This window comes from Coregonus lavaretus, assembly GCF_964263955.1.
Source record: "Coregonus lavaretus genome assembly, chromosome: 39".
Taxonomy (NCBI): Eukaryota; Metazoa; Chordata; class Actinopteri; order Salmoniformes; family Salmonidae; genus Coregonus; species Coregonus lavaretus.
Genome location: NC_140026.1, coordinates 5521856 through 5540858, shown reverse-complemented (window position 1 = coordinate 5540858; position 19003 = coordinate 5521856). Strand labels below are relative to the sequence as shown.

The 19003-nt window shown below is 49.4% G+C and overlaps 1 protein-coding gene across 1 annotated transcript in view; it reads left to right on the top strand.

Moving 5' to 3' along the window:
- The window catches only part of LOC311113141 (calsequestrin-1-like), a gene marked incomplete at both ends in the record, with an annotated part of 74648 nt that overhangs the window by 51135 nt on the left and 4510 nt on the right, over positions 1 to 19003 (top strand). The window lies entirely within an intron of this gene.

Genomic DNA, 19003 nt, shown 5'->3' with positions numbered 1-19003 from the left:
AAATGGAAGACATACAAGACCACTGATAATCTCCCTCGATCTGGGGCTCCACGCAAGATCTCACCCCGTGGGGTCAAATTGATCACAAGAACGGTGAGCAAAAATCCCAGAACCACACGGGGGGACCTAGTGAATGACCTGCAGAGAGCTGGGAACAAAGTAACAAAGCCTACCATCAGTAACACACTACGCCGCCAGGGACTCAAATCCTGCAGTGCAAGACGTGTCCCCCTGCTTAAGCCAGTACATATCCAGGCCCGTCTGAAGTTTGCTAGAGTGCATTTGGATGATCCAGAAGAGGATTGGGAGAATGTCATATGGTCAGATGAAACCAAAATATAACTTTTTGGTAAAAACTCAACTCGTCGTGTTTGGAGGACAAAGAATGCTGAGAGAACACCATACCTACTGTGAAGCATGGGGGTGGAAACATCATGCTTTGGAGCTGTTTTTCTGCAAAGGGACCAGGACGACTGATCCGTGTAAAGGAAAGAATGAATGGGGCCATGTATCGTGAGATTTTGAGTGAAAACCTCCTTCCATCAGCAAGGGCATTGAAGATGAAACATGGCTGGGTCTTTCAGCATGACAATGATCCCAAACACACCGCCCGGGCAACGAAGGAGTGGCTTCGTAAGAAGCATTTCAAGGTCCTGGAGTGGCCTAGCCAGTCTCCAGATCTCAACCCCATAGAAAATCTTTGGAAGGAGTTGAAAGTCCGTGTTGCCCAGCGACAGCCCCAAAACATCACTGCTCTAGAGGAGATCTGCATGGAGGAATGGGCCAAAATACCACCAACAGTGTGTGAAAACCTTGTGAAGACTTACAGAAAACGTTTGACCTGTGTCATTGCCAACAAAGGGTATATAACAAAGTATTGACAAAACTTTTGTTATTGACCAAATACTTATTTTCCACCATAATTTGCAAATAAATTCATTAAAAATCCTATAATGTGATTTTCTGGATTTTTTTTTCTCATTTTGTCTTTCATAGTTGACGTGTACCTATGATGAAAATTACAGGCCTCTCTCATCTTTTTAAGTGGGAGAACTTGCACAATTGGTGGTTGACTAAATACTTTTTTGCCCCACTGTATAAAAAAAATTAAAACGGAAATGTCACATTTACATAAGTATTCAGACCCTTTACTCAGTACTTTGTCGAAGCCCCTTTGGCAGCAATTACAGCCTCAAGTCGTCTTGGGTATGATGTTACAAGCTTGGCACACCTGTATTTGGGGAGTTTCTCCCATTCTTCTCTGCAGATCCTCTCAAGCTCTGTCAGGTTGGATTGGGAGCATTGCTGCAAAGCTATTTTCAGATCTTGCCAGAGATGTTCGATCGGGTTTAAGTCCGGGCTCTGGCTGGGCCAATCAAGGACATTCAGAGACTTGTCCTGAAGCCTGTGTGCTTAGGGTTGTTGTCCTGTTGCAAGGTGAACCTTCACCCCAGTCTGAGGTCCTGAGCGCTCTGGAGCAAGTTTTCATCAAGGATCTCTCTGTACTTTGTTCCGTTCATCGTTGCCTCAATCCTGACTAGTCTTCCAGTCCATGCCGCTCAAAAACATCCCCACAGCATGATGCTGCCACCACCATGCTTCACCGTAGGGATGGTGTCAGGTTTCCTCCAGACGTGACGCTTGGCATTCAGGCAAAATAGTTAAATCTTGGTTTCATCAGACCAGAGAATCTTGTTTCTCATGGTCTGAGCGTGTTTAGGGGCCTTTTGGCAAACTCCAAGCGGCCTATCATGTGCCTTTTACTGAGGAGTGGCTTCCGTCTGGCCACTCTACCATAAAGGCCTGATTGGTGGAGTGCTGCAGAGATGATTGTCCGTCTGGAAGGTTCCCCCATCTCCACAGAGGAACTCTAGAGCTCTGTCAGAGAGACCATTGTGTTCTTGGTCACCTCCCTGACCAAGGCCCTTCTCCCCCGATTGCTCAGTTTGGCCGGGCGGCCAGGTCTAGGAAGATTCTTGGTGGTTCCAAACCTCTTCCATTTAAGAATGATGGAGGCCACTGTGCTCTTGGGGACCTACAATACTGCCTCGACACAATCCTGTCTCAGAGCTCTACAGACAATTCCTTCGACCTCATGGCTTGGTTTCTTCTCCAACAAGCACTGTCAACTGTGGGACTTTATATAGACACGTGTGCCTTTCCAAATCATGTCCAATCAATTGAATTTACCACAGGTGGCCTCCAATCAAGTTGTAGAAACATTTCAAAGATGATCAATGGAAACAGGATGCACCTGAGCTCATTATCGAGTCTCATAGCAAAGGGTCTGAATACTTCTGTAAATAAGTTATTTCTGTTTTTAATTTTTGATAAATTAGCAAAACAAGCTAAAAGCCTGTTTTTGCTTTGTCATTATGTGGTATTGTGTGTAGATTGTTGAGGCTTTTGTATTTATTTAATCAATTTTAGAATAAGGCTGTAACATAACAAAATGTGGAAAAAGTCAAGGGGTCTGAATACTTTCCTAAGGCGCTGTAGTTAGCCAGAGACTTGACATAATACATCGGCCCAGTGAAGCCTGTAGTTAGTTGTCCAGTGTAACATCTAGTTTCACCATATTATCATTACAGATATTTCTACCAATATTTTAGTTCAATCAGTCTGGGATATAAAGTGATTATATGACTTATTTTTAAAAGAACTATGACTATACAATATGAATGACAAAACATAAATCTGACAAAACAGAATTTGTTAGTGTATACATCTGTCACGAATTCTGCCGAGACTGCTCCTCCTCCTTGCTCGGGCAGGCTTCAGCGTTCGTCGTCCCCGGAGTACTAGCTACTACCTCTTGATGTCTCGATGTTTGTTTGGTCTTGTCTTGTTAGTGCACCTGTTTCGTGTTATGTATTGATTAGGTCACCTATAAGTTTCCTTTAGTTTTGTTTGCAGTTGTGTGTGATTGTCCGCCTGTCCGTTGATGTATGGTATTTGTTCTCGTGTTTATAGTGTATTTACGCACTGTATGCGTAATCGCTCGCCTCCAGTGTTTGAGGCCCGTTATTTTGTATTGTCTTGTTGACTAGTAGAGTCGTTTTGACTGAGCTTCTGTGTCCTGCGCCTGACTCCAACACCTATCCACATCAGCTTGTGACAGAATCACACACCAATACTATGGAGTCAGCAGGAGCAGCGGCGGCGACCGAGTCGCTGGAGGATCGGGTCAGCTGCCAGGACGCCAGGATCCAGCAACTCGGCTCCGCCATGCAAGAGGTGATGAACACCCTGCGCCGATGGGAAAGGGGAGGCGTGCCCACACCTCCTCCTACCTTACCACCACCATCGGCCAGCCCCACCAGACCAGCTCCAGAGTCCAGTGGGATTCGGCTCTCGCTCCCGAGGGCGTATGATGGCACCGCAGCCGGGTGTCAGGGGTTCCTCCTTCAGGTGGAACTCTACCTGGCCACCATACACCCGGCGCCCTCGGGATACGAGATCGTTTCCGCCCTCATCTCCTGTCTCTGCGGCAAGGCGTTGGAGTGGGCCAACGCCGAATGGAGGGGAATAGACGCAGAGTTCTCCCGCCGCTTCAGGGCTGTGTTCGATCACCCTCCTGAGGGTAAAGCGGCGGGGGAGCGTCTGTTCCACCTCCGACAGGGGAAGAGGAGCGCACAGGAGTTCGCCCTGGATTTCCGGATTCTAGCGGCGGTTGTGGGGTGGAATGAGAGGGCCCTCATCGACCACTATCGGTGTAGCCTACGTGAGGACGTTCGACGAGAGCTGGCCTGCAGGGACACCACTCTATCCTTCGACCAGCTGGTGGACATGTCCATCCGTCTGGATACCCTGCTGGCCACTCGCGGACGTCCCGAGTTGGGGCCATCCATTCCATCTCCCAGCATCTCCGAGCCTAGCCCTATGGAGCTCGGGGGTGCTGGCGCTAGAGAGAGGAGGAGAGAGAGCCCGAGGGGGGCCGTCCCCTGCACCAACTGTGGCCGTGGAGGACACACTGCGGCTAGGTGCTGGGGAGGGTCTCCAGGGAGTCGGGGCAACAGGTCACGCACTGGGGAGTCATTCCAGGTGAGTAGGCGCCCCACTCACACAGAGCACTCTGTTGTTCACTTGTGTATACCTGTGGTATTTCCTCAGGTTGCATCTCATTCCCAGCATAAGGCGCTAGTCGATTCAGGCGCAGCTGGGAATTTTATTGATCAGAAATGTTGTATTAAGTTAGGGATTCCCCTCCTGCCCGTTGATGCACCCTTCCCTGTCCATGCCCTAGATAGCTGCCCGTTGGGATCTGGGTTGATTAGGGAGGTCACAGCGCCACTAAAGATGAAGACGCAGGGGGGTCATGAGGAGATCATTCAGTTGTACCTGATTGATTCTCCTGCGTATCCCGTGGTGCTGGGGCTTCCTTGGTTAATCACCCATGACTCCACCATTTCGTGGCAACAGAGGGCTCTCAAGGAGTGGTCTGACCAGTGTGTTGGGCGATGTTTAGGTGTTTCCATTGGGGGCGACCACGGTGGAGAGTCCGAACCAAGTGCCCGCAATGCACATTCCCCCTGAGTATGAGGATTTGGCACTCGTGTTCAGCAAGACTAGGGCGACGCGATTGCCACCTCATAGACAGGGAGATTGTGCGATAAGCCTCCAGACAGGTGCAGCACTCCCGCGGAGCCATGTGTATCCTCTGTCTCAAGAGTTTCTTTTTTGTGAAGAAGAAGGATGGAGGGTTGCGCCCGTGTATTGATTATCGTAGTCTCAATCAGATCACGGTTAAATACAGTTACCCTCTTCCTCTGATTGCGAGTATGACTGAATCATTACGCGGAGCGCGTTTCTTCACAAAACTGGATCTCAGGAGCGCCTATAAGTACATATGTACATTGACGACATCCTAGTGTACTCTTCTACACGAGCCGAGCATGTAGCCCTGGTGCGCCGAGTGTTGGGTAGGCTGTTGAAGCATGACTTGTATGTCAAGGCAGAGAAATGTCTGTTTTTCCAGGAGTCCATCTCCTTCTTGGGTCATCGGTTGTCCGCGTCAGGGGTGAAGATGGAGATTGACCGTGTGTCAGCCGTGCGTAATTGGCAAACCCCAACCACTGTTAAAGAGGTGTAGCAGTTTTTGGGGTTTGCCAATTACTACCGGAGGTTTATCCGGGGTTTTGGACAGGCAGCAGCTCCCATTACTTCCCTGCTGAAGGGGGGCCCGGTGCGTTTGCAGTGGTCGGCTGAAGCGGACAGGGCATTTGGTAAACTGAAGGACCTGTTCACTTCGGCTCCGGTGCTGGCGCACCCGGTCCCCGCTTTAGCGTTCCAGGTAGAGGTGGACGCGTCAGAGGCCGGGATTGGGGCAGTACTGTCGCAACGCTCAAGCACGCCTCCTAAGCTCCGTCCCAGCGGGCGTTACGCACCGACCCTACTCCCCCAGAGTGTCCAGTGGGTCGGACGTACGTGCCGCTCGAGGTCCGTGATCGCGTCATTTGTCACCCTCCTCTGGACATCCAGGTATTGGCCGGACAGTGCACTGCCTTAGTGTTAAGTACTGGTGGCCAACATTGGCTAGGGACGTGAGGGTTTATGTCTCCTCCTGCTCGGTGTGCGCTCAGTGTAAGGCGCCTAGACACCTGCCCAGGGGGAAGTTACAACCCCCTGCCCGTTCCACAACGGCCGTGGTCTCACCTCTCGGTGAACTTTGTTACGGACCTTCCCCCCTCTCAGGGGAATACCACTATTCTGGTCATTGTGGATCGGTTCTCTAAGGCCTGTCGTCTCATCCCAATGCCGGGTCTCCCTACTGCCCTAGAGACTGCTGAGGCTTTGTTTACCCACATCTTCCGGCACTACGGGGTTCCCGAGGATATAGTGTCTGATCGGGGTCCCCAATTCACCTCTAGAGTCTGGAGGGCGTTCATGGAACGCTTGGGGGTCTCGGTTAGCCTTACCTCGGGGTTCCACCCTGATAGTAATGGGCAGGTGGAGAGAGTGAACCAGGATGTGGGTAGGTTTCTGAGATCATATTGCCAGGGCCGGTAGGAGGAGTGGTCGGGGTATATCCCCTGGGCAGAGATGGCTCAGAACTCTCTTCGCCACTCCTCTACTAACCTGACCCCTTTCCAGTGGGTGTTAGGGTATCAGCCGGTTCTGGCACCATGGCATCAGAGCCAGATCGATGCTCCTGTGGTGGATGAGTGGTTTCGGCGCTCGGAGGAGATGTGGAACGCTGCACACGTCCATCTGCAGCGGGCCATCCGTCGGCAGAAGGCGAGCGCCGATCTCCACCTCAGTGAGGGTCCAGTATACGCACCTGGAGATCGAGTCTGGCTCTCGACTCGAAACCTGCCCCTTCGCCTGCCCTGCCGGAAGCTGGGTCGGCGGTTTGTGGGGCCATTTAAAGTCCTGAGGAGATTGAACGAGGTTTGCTACAAGTTACAACTGCCTAATGATTATCACATTAACCCCTCGTTCCATGTGTCTCTCCTCAGGCCGGTGGTAGCTGTTCCACTCCAGGACAATGAGATAAGAGAGACTCCTCCGCCCCAACTGGACATCGAGGGGGCTCCGGCGTACTCGGTCCGGTCCATCGTGGATTCGAGACGTCGGATGGGGGGTCTACAATATCTCGTGGAGTGGGAGGGGTATGGCCCGGAGGAATGGTGCTGGGTGCCTAGGAGGGACATTTTAGATCCATCCCTCCTGACTGAGTTACACCGTAGTCATCCCACGCGCCCTGCTCCGCGTCCTCCTGGCCGTCCCCGAGACCGGGGTCAGCGCACGGCTGGAGCCGCGCGTCAAGGGGGGGGGTACTGTCACGAATTCCGCCGAGACTGCTCCTCCTCCTTGCTCGGGCAGGCTTCGGCGTTCGTCGTCCCCGGAGTACTAGCTCCTACCGCTTGATGTCTCGATGTTTGTTTGGTGTTGTCTTGTTAGTGCACCTGTTTCGTGTTATGTATGGATTAGGTCACCTATAAGTTTCCTTTAGTTTTGTTTGCAGTTGTGTGTGATTGTCCGCCTGTCCGTTGATGTATGGTATTTGTTCTCGTGTTTATAGTGTATTTACGCACTGTATGCGTAATTGCTCGCCTCCAGTTTTTGAGGCCCGTTATTTTGTATTGTCTTGTTGACTAGTAGAGTCGTTTTGACTGATCTTCTGTGTCCTGCACCTGACTCCAACACCGCATCCACATCAGCTTGTGACAACATCTTTATAATGAGGGATACTCACTTTACAGTAATGAGTATGTACAGAATCAAAACAGACATTTTAGTAGATTTTTACAGTTACATTTAAAACATTAGAAAACAGTAGGCTTACAGCTCTCAAAAAGGGCAAAATGTTCCATCTCACATCGCTCAGATCAGTGTGTGTGGGACAAAGAAAGTAAAAGATTGAAGTAACTCAATCTTCACAAAGTTAATCATTGCTAAAGCTGAACAATTGCTCAAGCAATGGACTATAATCCGCATTGCACTCTACGCATCAGCTGTTTTCCCCATGGTCAAATAAAACCACAGATAAAACCATAGTCCACTGACACTCCCAGCTCCACAGGTTTTCAGTTCAATGGGAATGACATTAGGCTTTTAGCAGTGGTGTAAAGTACTTAAGTATAAATACTTTAAAGTACTACTTAAGTATTTTTGGGGGGTGTCTGTACTTTACTTTACTATTTCTATTTTTGACAACTTTTACTTTTACTTCACTACATTCCTAAAGAAAATAATGTACTTTTTACTCCTTACATTTTCCCCGACACCCAAAAGTACTGGTTACAGTTTGAAACGCATATCAGGACAGGAAAAATGGTCTAATTCACACACTTATCATCCCCAGTCATCCCTACTGCCTCTGATCTCTGATCTGGCAGACTCACTAAACACAAATGCTTCGTTTGTAAATTATGTCTGAGTGTTGAAGTGTGCCCTGGCCATCCGTAAATAAATAAAAAATCACGTAATCGTGCCGTCTGGTTTGCTTAAAATAAGCAATTTGAAATGATTTTTAATTTTACTTTTACTTTTGATACTTAAGTACATTTAAAACCAAATACTTTTAGACTTCTACTCAAGTACTATTTTACTGGGTGACTTTGACTTTTATTGAGTAAGTTTCTTTTAAGGTATTTTTACTTTTACTCAAGTATGACAAGTGGGTACTTTTTCCACCACTGGTCCTGGGTGACTCCAACACTCCATTGAGTCTTCTTTACCTGGTCACCCTCCCCGTAACCTGTATCATATCCCTTTACACCCAAGACACAGTGCTTTTCCTCAAACCTCTTCTCAGTTGCCTTTTCTCTCCGTAGGTCTCCAAATTTTAATGACAGATACAGTAAGTCTGGGGTGTGCAGTGTATGGGTCGAGAGTCACATCCGCTGTAAGTGAGTACATATTTAATTGTTCAAAGCAGTTGCGACACTGACTGCTGAAGTGTGTGTGTGAATCTTAACCCCCTAAAGTTGATGTCCTCGCCACCATGGAACATCTAATTAGCATAATATAAAAATCCCCATTAAAATCTGTCAATTTAAGCTAGAGATATTGGATGCGTCTCAATCCACCGGATCCACCTATGTCTCACTTCCACATTTGCGGTGAAAGGTGACATAGCTAGAGCGGTGTTTGTCAGACAATGAGACATCCCGAAAATCCGTCTTCTCACAAAGCCGTCTGTAGCGTCCGAACGGTAACCCTTAATAACCCTTAATATGACCCCTCAGTGGAAAGGTTTTTCTCAAGGACTCCCACAGGTCTCACAAGACTCGTCTAAAGGTCCCCCGGTTCTACTTGAAAACATTTATAGAAGCACAGTACCAGTCAAAAGTTTGGACACACCTACTCATTCAACGGTTTTCCTTTCTTTTTTACTATTTTCTACATTGTAGAATAATAGTGAAGACATCAAAACTATGAAATAACAAATATGGAATCATGTAGTAACCAAAAATGTGTTAAACAAATCAAAATATATTTTCCAACAGTCTTGAAGGAGTTCCCACATATTCTAAGCACTTGTTGACTGATTTTCCTTCACTCTGCGGGCCAACTCATCCTAAACCATCTCAATTGGGTTGAGATTGGGTGATTGTGGAGCCCAGGTCATCTGATGCAGCACTCCATCATTCTCCTTCTTGGTCAAATAGCCCTTACACAGCCTGGAGGTGTGTTGGATCATTGTCCTGTTGAAAAATAAATGATAGTCCCACTAAGTGCAAACCAGATAGGATGGCGTATTACTGCAAAATGCTTTGGTAGCCATTCTGGTTAAGTGTGCCTTGAATTCTAAATAAATCACTGACAGTGTCACCAGCAAAGCACCCCCACACCATCACACCTCCTCCTCCATGCTTCACGGTGGGAAACACACATGCAGAGATCATCCGTTCATCCGTTCACCTACTCTGCGACCAAAAATCTCACATTTGGACTCATCAGACCAAAGGACAGATTTCCACCGGTCTAATGACCATTGATCATGTTTCTTGGTCCAAGCAAGTCTCTTCTTCTTATTGGTGTCCTTCAGTAGTGGTTTCTTTGCAGCAATTCGACCATGAAGGCCTGATTCATGCAGTCTCTTCTGAACAGTTGATGTTGAGATGTGTCTGTTACTTGAACTCTGTGAAGCATTTATTTGGGATGCAGTTTCTGAGGCTGGTAACTCTATTGAACCTATCCTCTGCAGCAAGAATTTCCCTGTATTTAGCTCCATCCATCATTCCTTCAATTCTGACCAGTTTCCCAGTCCCTGCCGATGAAAAACATTCCCACAGCATGATGCTGCCACCACCTGTCACGGTTTCGGCCGAGGCGGCTCCTCCTCCTTGTTCGGGCAGGTTTCGCCGGTCGTCGTCTCCGGAGTTCTAGCTGCCACCGCTCGATGTTTCTTGTTTGTTTGGTTTTGTCTGTTAGTCACACCTGTTTTGTATTAGGTCTCAATTAGCACCCTATTTAGTTTCCTTGTTGTTAGGTTTGTGTTGTGTGTGATTGTTCGTGTCGTGGTTGCGCTACCCGTTTCGGTACGCTTATTTTCATGAGCTTCCTCCTTGTTGTGTGAGGAGAATTTACGCACCTGTGTGTGCGCTTGTATTACGCCTGTGTGCGTCTTTTGCCTCCGGGCTGTTTTGGATTACTTTTCGTGCTCAGTAAAGTCTTGTTGGACTTACCCTCTGCTGCCTGCGCCTGATTCCACACCACTAGATGGAATCAGCAGGAGCACCCGTCGACCCCATGGAGGAGCGTCTCCTTGGACACGAGCACCGGATCAACCGTATCGGCCACGCCTTGGAGGGCGTCATGGACACCCTTCGTCGATGGGAGACCAGCAGGATTCCCATAGCCCCACCTATCGCACCATCACCTTCACCACCGGATTACCAGCCCGTCCATCGACCGGAAACCAGTGGGATTCGGCTCTCGCTCCCGAGGGCGTACGACGGCACCGCTGCCGGGTGTTAGGGGTTCCTCCTACAAGTGGAGCTCTACATTGCCACCATACACCCGGCGCCCTCGGGATACGAGAGCGTTTCCGCCCTCATCTCCTGTCTCACCGGCAAGGCGTTGGAGTGGGCCAACGCCGAGTGGAGGGGAATAGACGCCGCCACCGTCACCTATGCGGAGTTCTCCCGTCACTTCCGTGCGGTCTTCGACCATCCACCAGAGGGGAGAGTGGCGGGGGAACGTCTATTCCACCTCCGACAGGAGATGAGGAGCGCTCAGGCATTCGCGCTGGAGTTCCGGACTCTAGCGGCTGATGCGGGGTGAAATGAGAGGGCCCTCATAGACCACTTTCGATGTAGCCTTCGGGAGGACGTCCGCAGGGAGTTGGCCTGCAGGGACAGTACACTAACATTTGACCAGCTGGTGGACATGGCCATTCGACTGGACAACCTGCTGGCGACCCGCGGACGTCCCAGATGGGGGCCCCCCATTCCACCCTCCAGCGCCTCCGAGCAGTGTCCGATGGAGCTTGGAGGTGCTGGCGCTAGAGGGAGAAGAGGTAGGAGCCCGAGGGGGGCAGTCTCCTGCACCAAGTGTGGGCGCGGAGGGCACACCGCGGCTAGGTGCTGGGGAGGGTCCCCTGGTGAGGGAGAGAGCAGGTCATACAGTGGGGGGCCCACCCAGGTGAATAGGCGCCCTACTTACCCAGAGCTTTCTGTCGTTCACATTACCTTACCTGTTTGTTTCCCACAGGTTGCACCTCGGTCCCAGCATAAGGCGCTAGTCGATTCAGGCGCAGCTGGGAATTTTGTAGACCGGAGATTCTGTGTTAAGTTAGGGATTCCCCTTCTTCCAGTCGAAAAACCCTTTCCTGTACATGCCCTAGATAGTCGTCCGTTAGGATCTGGGTTGATTGGGGAGGTCACAGCGCCACTTAGGATGATGACGCAGGGGGGTCATGAGGAGACGATACAACTCTATCTTATCGACTCTCCTGCGTATCCGGTGGTACTGGGGCTTCCCTGGTTGATGACCCATGATCCTACTATTTCGTGGCGAGAGAAAGCTCTTAAAGGGTGGTCTGCTCAGTGTGAGGGGTTATGTCTGGGTGTTTCCGTAGGGGCGACCTCGGTGGAGAGTCCGAACCAGATGCCAGCACTGCACATTCCTCCTGAGTATGAGGATTTGGCGCTCGTGTTCAGTAAGACCAGAGCGGCACAGTTGCCACCTCATAGACAGGGGGATTGGGCGATAGACCTCCAGACAGGAGCAGCGCTTCCGCGGAGCCATGTGTATCCTTTGTCACAGGAGGAGAAAAGGGCAATGGAGACTTACATTGCCGAGTCTCTGGGACAGGGATACATACGGGCCTCCACTTCTCCCGCGTCCTCGAGCTTCTTTTTTGTGAAGAAAAAGGATGGAGGTTTGCGTCCGTGTATTGATTACCGCAGTCTCAATCAGGTGACGGTGAAGTACAGCTATCCACTTCCTCTGATTGGGACCATGACGGAGTCCTTACACGGGGCAAGGTTCTTCACAAAATTGGATCTCAGGAGCGCACATAACTTGGTGCGCATTAGGGAGGGCGAGTATCTCGTCATGCCATATGGGTTAATGAATGCTCCATCAGTCTTCCAATCGTTTGTAGACGAACTTTTCCGGGACATGCAGGCGCAGGGAGTAGTGGTGTACATAGATGATATTCTTGTGTACAGTGCTACTCGGGCCGAGCATGTAGCCCTGGTGCGCAGGGTATTGAGGAGACTGTTGGAGCATGACCTGTATGTCAAAGCTGAGAAATGTCTGTTCTTCCAGGAGTCAGTTTCCTTTTTGGGTTACCAGTTGTCTGCGTCAGGGGTGAGAATGGAGGTGGACCGAGTGTCCGCCGTGCGTAATTGGCAAACCCCAACTACGGTTAAAGAGGTGCAGCGGTTCTTGGGTTTTGCGAATTACTACCGGAGGTTTATCCGGGGTTTTGGACAGGTGGCAGCTCCCATAACGTCTCTTCTGAAGGGGGGTCCGGTGCGCTTGCAGTGGTCAGCTGAGGCGGACAGGGCCTTTGGGAGACTGAAGGACCTGTTTACCTCGGCCCCGGTGTTGGCGCACCCGGATCCCACTTTACCCTTCCAAGTTGAGGTGGACGCGTCTGAGGCCGGTATCGGGGCAGTTCTTTCTCAACGATCCGGTACACCACCTAAGCTCCGCCCCTGTGCTTTTTATTCTAAGAAGCTCAGTCCGGCGGAGCGGAATTATGACGTAGGGGACAGGGAGCTGTTAGCCGTAGTACAGGCCCTAAAGGTGTGGAGGCATTGGCTTGAGGGGGCTCAGCACCCTTTCCTCATTCTGACCGACCATCGTAACCTGGAGTACATTCGGGCAGCTAGGAGACTAGAATCCTCGCCAGGCTCGATGGACTATGTTTCTCGCCCGGTTTGTGTTCAAGATCACTTACATCCCTGGGTCCCAGAACGGGAAGGCAGATGCTCTGTCCCGTCGGTATGACACGGAGAAGAGGTGCGTGGAGTCCATTCCCATACTACCGGAGTCTTGTCTGGTGGCACCGGTGGTGTGGGAGGTCGATGCGGAGATCGAGCGGGCGTTACGCACCGAGCCTAGTCCTCCACAGTGTCCGGTGGGTCGGGTGTACGTCCCGCTCGACGAGGTCCGGGATCGGCTGATTTATTGGGCTCACACGTCCCCCTCCTCTGGACATCCGGGTATTGGCCGGACGGTGCACTGCCTTAGTACGAAGTACTGGTGGCCAACGTTAGCCAGGGATGTGAGGGTTTATGTCTCCTCCTGCTCAGTATGTGCCCAGTGTAAGGCGCCCAGACACTTGCCCAGGGGTAAATTACAGCCCCTGCCCGTTCCACAATGACCCTGGTCTCACCTCTTGGTGGATTTTGTTACCGATCTTCCCTCCTCCCAGGGGAATACCACCATCCTGGTCGTTGTGGATCGGTTCTCGAAGGCCTGTCGTCTCCTTCCCATGCCGGGTCTTCCTACGGTCCTACAGACCGCTGAGGCTCTATTTACTCACGTCTTCCGGCATTACGGGGTGCCCGAGGATATAGTGTCCGATCTAGGCCCCCAGTTTACCTCTAGAGTCTGGAGAGCATTTATGGAACATTTGGGGGTCTCGGTGAGCCTTACCTCGGGTTACCACCCGGAGAGTAATGGGCAGGTTGAACGAGTCAACCAGGATGTGGGTAGGTTTCTGAGGTCATATTGTCAGGGCCGGCCGGAGGAGTGGGCGAGATATGTGCCCTGGGCCGAGATGGCACAGAACTCTCTCCGCCACTCCTCCACCCAACTAACCCCTTTTCAGTGTGTATTAGGGTACCAGCCGGTTCTGGCACCATGGCATGAGAGCCAGATCGAGGCCCCCGCTGTGGATGAGTGGGTGCGGCGCTCGGAGGAGACGTGGGACGCTGCACACGTCCATCTGCAGCGTGCCATACGTCAACAGAAGACGAGCGCCGACCTACATCGCAGTGAGGGGCCAGTGTACGCACCTGGAGATCGAGTCTGGCTCTCAACCAGGAACCTGCCCCTCCGCCTGCCCTGCCGGAAGCTGGGTCGGCGGTTTGTGGGGCCTTTTAAAGTCCTGAGGAGATTGAACGAGGTGAGTTACAGGTTAGAACTACCTATTGATTACAAGAAGATTAACCCCTCGTTCCATGTGTCTCTCCTCAGGCCGGTGGTAGCTGGTCCACTCCAGGACTTTGAGATTGAGGAGACTCCTCCGCCCCCGTTGGACATCGAGGGGGCTCCGGCGTACACGGTTCGGACCATCCTGGATTCGAGACGCCGGATGGGGGGTCTCCAATATCTCGTGGAGTGGGAGGGGTACGGTCCAGAGGAGCGGTGCTGGGTGCCAAGGAGGGACATTCTGGATCCGTCCCTGATGACCGAATTCCATCGTGGTCATCCTGCACGCCCTGCGCCGCGTCCCCCTGGTCGTCCCCGAGGCCGGAGGCGGCGCGCGGCTGGATCCGCGCGTCAAGGTGGGAGTACTGTCACGGTTTCGGCCGAGGCGGCTCCTCCTCCTTGTTCGGGCAGGTTTCGCCGGTCGTCGTCTCCGGAGTTCTAGCTGCCACCGCTCGATGTTTCTTGTTTGTTTGATTTTGTCTGTTAGTCACACCTGTTTTGTGTTAGGTCTCAATTAGCACCCTATTTAGTTTCCTTGTTGTTAGGTTTGTGTTGTGTGTGATTGTTCGTGTCGTGGTTGCGCTACCCGTTTCGGTACGCTTATTTTCATGAGCTTCATGAGCTTCCACACCCATTCACAGCACTGTGACACCACCATGCTTCACTGTGGGGATGGTGTTCTCCGTGTGATGAGAGGTGTTGGGTTTTCCCCAGACATAGCGTTTTCCTTGATGGCCAAAAAGCTCAATTTTAGTCTCATCTGACCAGAGTACCTTCTTCCATAAGTCTGGGGAGTCTCCCACATGCCTTTTGGCGAATACCAAACGTGTTTGCTTATTTTTTCTTTAAGTAATGGCTTTTTTCTGGCCACTCTTCCGTAAAGCCCAGCTTTGTGGCGTATACAGCTTAAAGTGGTCCTATGGACAGATACTCCAATCTCCACTGTGGAGCTTTGCAGCTCCTTCAGGGTTATCTTTGGTGTCTTTGTTGCCTCTCTGATTAATGCCCTCCTTGCCTGGTCCGTGAGTTTTGGTGGGCGGCCCTCTCTTGGCAGGTTTGTTGTGGTGCCATATTCTTTCCATTTTTTAAATAATGGATTTAATGGTGCTCCGTGGGATGTTCAAAGTTTCAGATATTTTTTTATAACCCAACCCTGATCCCTACTTCTCCACAACTTTTTCCCTGACCTGTTTGGAGAGCTCCTTTGTCTTCATGGTGCCGCTTGCTTGGTGGTGCCCCTTGCTTAGTGGTGTTGCAGACTCTGGTGCCTTTCAGAACAGGTGTATACATACTGAGATCATGTGACACTTAGATTTCACACAGGTGGACTTTATTTAACTAATTATGTGACTTCTGAAGGTAATTGGTTGCACCCAATCTTATTTAGGGGCTTCATAGCAAAGGGAGTGAATACATATGCACACACCACTTTTCCGTTACTTATTTTTTAGAATTCTTTGAAATAAGTTATTTTTTTCATTTTACTTCACCAATTTGGACTATTTTGTGTATGTCCATTACATGAAATTCAAATAAAAATCAATTTAAATTAAAGGTTGTAATGCAACAAAATAGGAAAAGCGCCAAGGGTGATGAATACTTTTGCAAGGCAAAGTATCATCAAAAAACTATTTCAATATCAGACAAGGTTGGACAAGGTTGGATTTCAATTTGAATTGAATAACCTGAATGACAATAAGTGTACCAAACATGCCAATAATAGCACAATTTTTCCACTGAAAGCAAATGCTTAGGATGTGTGGATAGTAACTGCATTAGTCCTTGTTGTTGGTTGCAGGCAAGCACAGCGTGTCAAGTAGCCTGGCTACCACAGTATTTGCATTTTGTATTTGATGTGGGTATCTCAAATCAAATCAATTCAAATCAAATTGTATTGGCCACATGCGCCGAATACTACAGGTGCAGACATTACAGTGAAATGCTTATTTACAGCCCTTAACCAACAGTGCATTTATTTTTAATAAAAAAGTCAAATAAAACAACAACAAAAAAGTGTTGAGAAAAAAAGAGCAGAAGTAAAATAAAATAACAGTAGGGAGGCTATATATACAAGGGGGTACTGGTGCAGAGTCAATGTGCGGGGGCACCAGCTAGTTGAGGTAGTTGAAGTAATATGTACATGTGGGTAGAGTTAAAGTGACTATGCATAAATAATTAACAGAGTAGCAGCAGTGTAAAAAGATGGGGTGGGGGGTGGGGGTGGGGTGGGGGGGCAGTGCTAATAGTCTGGGTAGCCATGATTAGCTGTTCAGGAGTCTTATGGCTTGGGGGTTGAAGCTGTTGAGAAGTCTTTTGGACCTAGACTTGGCTCTCCGGTACCGTTTGCCGTGCGGTAGCAGAGAGAACAGTCTATGACTAGGGTGGCTGGAGGCTTTGACAATTTTGAGGGCCTTCCTCTGACACCGCCTGGTATAGAGGTCCTGGATGGCAGGAAGCCCCTCAAAAAAACTCCCCAAAATGGCTGAATTTACCAAGAGTAGCTCAGAGTCTGAGAATGAAGCAAATAAACCTACTGAAGTCGTTCATGTTTGAGCTGATTGTTGCCCCAGATCAAAGAGTTAGTTCTCGTAGCAGTAACAACACAGACATGCCGCCTGAAACACCTCATGCTGGAGGGTTATGTCAGGATGAGCCTGCAGGAAGGGTACCACATGAGGGAGGAGGATGTCTTCCCTGTAACGCACAGCGTTGAGATTGCCTGCAATGACAACATGCTCAGTCCGATGATGCTGTGACACACTGCCCCAGACCATGACGGACTCTCCACCTCCAAATCGATCCCACTCCAGAGTACAGGCCTCGGTGTAATGCTCATTCCTTCAACGATAAACGCGAATCCGACCATCACCCCTGGTGAGACAAAACCGCGACTCGTCAGCGAAGAGCACTTTTTGCCAGTCCTGTCTGGTCCAGCGACGGTGGGTTTGTGCCCATAGGCGACGTTGTTGTCGGTGATGTCTGGTGAGGACCTGCCTTACAACAGGCCTACAAGCCCTCAGTCCAGCCTCTCTCAGCCTATTGTGGACAGTCTGAGCACTGATGGAGGGATTGTGCATTCCTGGTGTAACTCGGGCAGTTGTTGTTGCCATCCTGTACCTGTCCCGCAGGTGTGATGTTCGGATGTACCGATCCTGTGCAGGTGTTGTTACACATGGTCTACCACTGCGAGTACGATCAGCTGTCCATTCTGTCTTCCTGTAGCGCTGTCTAGGCGTCTCACAGTACGGACATTGCAATTTATTGCCCTGGCCACATCTGCAGTCTTCATGCCTCTATGCAGCATGCCTAAGGCACGTTCACGTAGATGAGCAGGGACCCTGAGCATCTTTCCTTTGGTGTTTTTCAGAGTCAGTAGAAAGGCCTCTTTAGTGTCCTAAGTTTTCATAACTGTGAACTTAATTGCCTACCGTCTGTAAGCTGTTAGTGTCTTAACAACCGTTCCACAGGTGCATGTTCCTTAATTGTTTATGGTTCATTGAAAAAGCATGGGAAACAGTGTTTAAACGCTTTACAATGAAGATCTGTGAAGTTATTTGGATTTTTACGAATTATCTTTGAAAGACAGGGTCCTGAAAAAGGGACATTTCTTTTTTTGCTGAGTTCATAAAAATGTCCCATCACTCAGACAGTTAGTGAATACACAGCATCCAGCACAGCAAACAATCATTCAATCAAATGTATTTTACAAAAGCCCTTTTTACATCAAACTGATAACCACCGTGGTTATAGAGGGTGCAACAGTTCAACACCTCAGGAGCAAATGTCAGTTGGCTTTTCATAGCTGAACATTCATAGTTTGAGAGAGAAAGTCGAAACAGCAGGACCGGGACAAGGTAGCACATCTGTTGAAACGGGTAAAAAAAACAGTGGGAAAACAATTCCACTCCGATTCCCTTTATGGATGGCTGTATCTTAGAATTCGCTGTTGAATGGCCTGCTCCTTCTCCAATTTCGGAACACAAGCCCGCTCCCCCAAAGTGACCGATAGTATATCTTGGCTCGCGCTGTGATGATTGTGATTCTGAACTATCAGGTTCATACAGCAAGTTATGGTCTTCATTGATCTCACTCTCCATCAGCTCCATCTGTGGCGTATAGGGGCAGGACTCGGTTGTATACTTATGGTCGTGAGCGAAATCTAGCTGGGCCCCGAGCTCTTTAGTGAAGGTCCCGGTGGACCTCTTCTCCACCGCAGCACAGGAACACTCTGGCACCCAGGGGTCAGTTTTGCATGCTGTACTAACTGTTCTTTCCTATTGGTAGAAAACAATTAAGGCGTCTATTAAGCTATAGTCATATTCAAGAATCACTGCATATACAGTGCCCTCCACAATTATTGGCACCCCTGTTTAAGATGTGGTCGAGGACTTCCAAAAATTCTCCTTTTTTTTTAAACAACATAGAACCCAAATGCAAAAAAAGCGAAAAATCCAAACTTTTATTTAAGTACCTTACTTTGGTGGTAAAAAAAAAATCACACATTTAGAAAAAAATAAACTTGAAATCATGTGTCCCACAATTATTGGCACCCCTAACAATTCCGCTGAAAATTTTAATAGATTTTTTTAAAAATATATTTTTCTGTAGTTGCTAAAGTTGGTCAGGGTATCTACAAACTTTTAATTAGTAATTCATGTCTTCCTGTTTCCCTGGGGTATAAATATGACGTGACACAGAGGCCTAATTCTCTTACCCATTTGTCAACATGGCAAAGACAAGAGAACACACCATTCAAGTAAGGCAGATTTGTGTCGACCTTCATAAGTCAGGCAATGGCTACAAGAAAATAGCCACTCGCCTTAACTTGCCCGTATCTACAGTCAGAGGAATCATTAAGAAGTTTAAAACAACTGGAACAGTGACAAACAAGGCTGGAAGAGGTCCCAAGTTTATCTTGCCACAACGCACAGTGAGGAGGATG